The following is a 4,558-nucleotide window of genomic DNA, read 5'->3' as shown; positions in this document are numbered from 1 at the left end:
ATGTTTGCACCATTTCAGACAGCTGCACGCCACTCTTCTCTGTTCAGAGCTTTCTGTCCCCATGTGTCATAGATGATGGTGAAGACCTTTAACGAAACCTTCAAGGTGTCTTTGAAACGCTTTTTTTTTACCACCATGGGAGCGCTTGCCTTGCTTGAGTTCGCCTTAAAACAGTTTCTTTGGGAGCTGGTGGTCTGGCATGCGAACTACGTGGCCCGCCCAATGAAGCCATGATTGCATGAGGATGCAGTCCAGTACAGTTACCCTGGACAATGTCTCTCTTGCACAGGTGCTTCCTGGTCCAGGAGTCAAAGTGAGGAATAAAACCATGACTGGTAGCAGGGCAGATGCTCAGCAGCTATTGATTCATATTACCAAGTTGGCTAACTCGGGTATGTGCCTAGTTCTGGCCTGTGTGCATTGTGGTTGTGTATTTTTTTTTTTACTTTGGTTCTTCTTAATGCAGCGCATCTATGGTGTTCTAATCTATATTGCATAGTGAGTACAACATGATGTAACTGTATCATAGGAAATTCAAATGATACCCAAACAGTCCTTGCCATTCTTACAGTCCGCCCTTTCCCTCATGGTAGCCTATTGTGTCAGCTTCAACCCAAAGGCTATTTCCCAAGCACATGGAAAGAACAGGGTAGTTGTCGGTGACCACCAGCGCTTTCAGCAAACACTCCCCCATGCAACATAGCAGAGACCCGCATGAGTCAGAATGCTCTTGGGATTTGTGAAACATTTTAACGCTAAGTAAAATGCTTCCACACGTAAGAAGGGGTGTCTGGATGGCCTCAACACCAGCGTCACCATTACTCATTGGATTTCGGAGCAATACCCTGTGATTGGCCTCAGCATGTGGCAGAGACTGTCTGAGATGCATATTGTGCGCTGACACCATAAATGGCAAAATGGTAAATGAGCTGCATTTATACAGCGCCTCTCCAGCCTACCGACCACTCGGGCTTTTACAGTGTATGCCCACATTCACCCATCCACACAACATTCATACACTGACAGCAGAGGCTGCCGTGCAAGGCACCAGCCTGCTCATTAGCAGTTAGGGGTTCAGTGTCTTGCTCAAGGACACTTCGACACGCTCTCCGCAGGAGCCGGGGATCGAATCAGGGACCTTGTGATTACTAGACGACCCGCTTTACATCCCGAGCCATGCCACCCTTGGTATGTGGTTGAGTCTGGAAATGATTCTGTTCTGTTAACTGTAGAAGTATGTTGTCCTTTTGGGGGGCCTGATAGCACTGACGTCAAACAGAGAGGTTATGCACAGACTGTGACTGAATTTCAGAGTATCTAACAGTTCTCAAGCCACCAAGGTTATTTGCGAGAAACCCTCATCATATCCGGAAAGATTCAACAGCTTGACTGAACCATATGCGCAGTGTCGAGCGAGGGGGAGAAAAGCCGTAACATCAAGAGTCTGACAAAGCCTAAGATCACTTCCCCTCACGGCTGTTTTCAATTAACTTGTCCTCCCCCACCCTGTCTGGGCTTCCCTCTCCTCCATCAAGAGGGAGGAATGTTTTCAACTGGCACACATGTTGGGAAGCATGTTTCATATGCTACGAAAGGGAAGCCGCATTTTGGGGCTTGACATGGAAGCAGGTGGACGTCACCCACCACCTGTCAATCACCTTTGGTCTCAGAGCCATACCATCAAGGCCACTCACTTCCCCCTCCTCCCCCTTCCTTACGTCTGCTGACATTCGATATTGCAACTCAGTGAAAATGGAACAAGCTTCCTCCCTGGGTTTCCATAGCCATTTGCGTATACATATAACCACTACAGTGGTCACAACTGCAACGTTTTCCGCCATGGCTGCCACAGCCGTGTCGCCATTACTGCAAGGCAAACTGCAAAAAATCAACAGGCCGTCAAACATGTGTTGACTACGGCCATAATAACACTAAAACCAAAAGTAGGAAAGATGTACGGAAGTAGGATTAAAAAAAAAAGGCAATTAATTAGGATTTCAAGGTATTGTTCTACAACAATAAAATGAAACAACGGGGGGCGTCTGGGTGGCATAGCGGTCTATTCCGTTGCCTACCAACATGGGGATCACTGGTTCGAATCCCTGTGTTACCTCTGGCTTGGTTGGGCGTCCCTACAGACACAATTGACTATGGGTGTGTCCTGGTCGCTGCACTAGCGCCTCCTCTGGTCATGTCAAGGCGCCTGTTCGGGGGGGGGGGGGAGGGGGAATAGCATGATCCTCCCACGCGCTACGTCCCCCTGGTGCAACTCCTCACTGTCAGGTGAAAAGAAGCAGCTGGTGACTCCACATGTATGGGAGGAGGCATGTGGTAGTCTGCAGCCCTCCCCGGATCAGCAGAGGGGGTGGAGCGGTGACCGGGACAGCTCGGAAGGGTGGGGTAATTGGCCAGATACAATTGGGGAGAAAAAGGGGGAAAAAATCCAAAAAACAAACAAATAAATAAATAAAATAAAATAAAACAACAAACTGAACTGCAGCGTTAGGTTATTTTTGTTTAAATATATTTCCCTTGTTCTTGCGGTCATTCTTTCAACCATCATTCCTATCTTTAGATTCCTTGGCCATATTTTCCGTTTTGTGGTTATGCCTCTTTTCTTTTTTATAGAGGGAAAACACTCAATTCACGCTCTACATCGTCATCTTGTACCTACTCTATAATCTAAAATAAAAACCACACCGGATGCTGTTTGATTTTCTTTCAACATAATAAAACTTAATAAAAACAATGACTACCGTCTTGAAAAGTACAAAGCCCCAAGCTGAGAGGGTTACCTCAGGAGACAATGTCCAAACTGTTGGGGGATGGCACATTCTTTTAAATGTTGTTTGGTTCAGTCTTCTTTTGGCACGCTGTCCTGGAGCGGCTGGGCTGAGGGAGTGTCGCTGGACTGTAGCGACATCTTAGCTCAGACAGGGTCAGCCGGAGGACTGGGCCAGTATGTTCACTCATACTGCCGGGGTCACTATAATACTGAAAAGCAAAACTGCATGACTTAGGTTGACCGCCAATAAGTTCACAGCATCCCAAAACATATATGTCTGATCTACCACCGATATGTAGAGAGAGGCGTTAAGCTCCACGGGACTAATACGTCCGAGAATACAAGAATAAGAATACTCCGAATACACCTGAGATAATACAACATTCACCATATAGCTGTGTGTGACACGGAAATGTGCCAGAGGTTTGCTTATGAGGAATTTTACCGAGGTGCGATGATGTAATAGTGTCATTATACTTCCAAGTAAAGTTTATGCACAACATTACATAACCCACCTGTTGTTTTTTTCTCCAAATTTGTGAAAGATGGCACCCCCAACCCCCCCCCAAAAAACCCCCAACCCAAACAAACAACTAAGAAAGACACTAAAGCCTGTGCACTTATGGTAAATCAATGACAACTGCAGACAGTTACAGGCTACTCCGGTGAAGTGGGCAACACCTATTCCACACTACAATCTGAAAGAGAGGAGATTTATGGATCCATCAATATGTTGCTTTGTGGACATGTAGGTGCAGCACTTCTCTTCTAAGCAGACGCTTTCCAGGACGTGGCCACCCCTTGGCAGGGTCCCCTGCGTGGCTTATCGCCTACTTAAGATAGCGGTTCACTTGAATTTTCCAAAAAGGAATCTTGTGAACATTTGCTTAAAATTAAAGCTCCAGTGACTCACATCATGAGGCACAGTTTAGCAGTATTTTCTTTCGCAGTACCGGGATACATCCAGAGAGATACGCAGCACAGTGAGTAGGATGGAAAACTGGCACACACGCAGACATCGTCCAACATATACATTTCTTGCTAAGTTGGCTCTTGCCATGCATCATCGGTTGCCTGGACAACCAAATAAACCACCGGAAAAAAAAATACAGGCGTTCATGCTGTTAAGTGTCGTGTTAGGTGATGACTCACGTCTGATTATATTTAGATCCTCTACGAGGGCTTTATAAGACCAGCAACACCCAGCAACTTGTCACATCACATTCGGCTTCACCAAGGACAGACGAGCATTTCTCTTAAAAAGTAAAGGCCAAGGCTGAGAGCAGGGTAGGAAATGACCCCCCCCCCCAAGTTTTAGTCGCTCAACATCTCAATTTTACGGCCAAACACACAAGTCACCGTCAGTAAAATCATCACAGTCTGAAACGTCAGATGAAATCACGACCAGCCACATCTCGTCTGTTGTTGCAACATGAACCGTTAACTATACAGAACACAATAGTGCACATGTAGCGGATGTGGTTTCTCAGGGTACGATGGACTTAGCACAAACGTAATAAACATTATTCTGCGCTATTTTCATGAGAAAACATTAAACTGAAATTAAAAACGGCGCAACATATGCGAGCAAAATAACACAGGAGCTAAATTACACAGTGGAGAAAGATTTAAAAAAAAAAGAAGGAAACAGTCGTCTTGCTACAAGAGTGGCTTCGAGACATGCCTTGATTTACAGTGCCCTCTAGTGCTGGAAGGAGGTACACACAGGCTGCCGTGACGTAGATGTGACGTCATACATACGCACACACACAG

This window comes from Lampris incognitus, chromosome 9 (genome assembly GCF_029633865.1).
Source record: "Lampris incognitus isolate fLamInc1 chromosome 9, fLamInc1.hap2, whole genome shotgun sequence".
NCBI classification, from domain to species: domain Eukaryota; kingdom Metazoa; phylum Chordata; class Actinopteri; order Lampriformes; family Lampridae; genus Lampris; species Lampris incognitus.
This window is presented reverse-complemented; position numbering follows the sequence as displayed.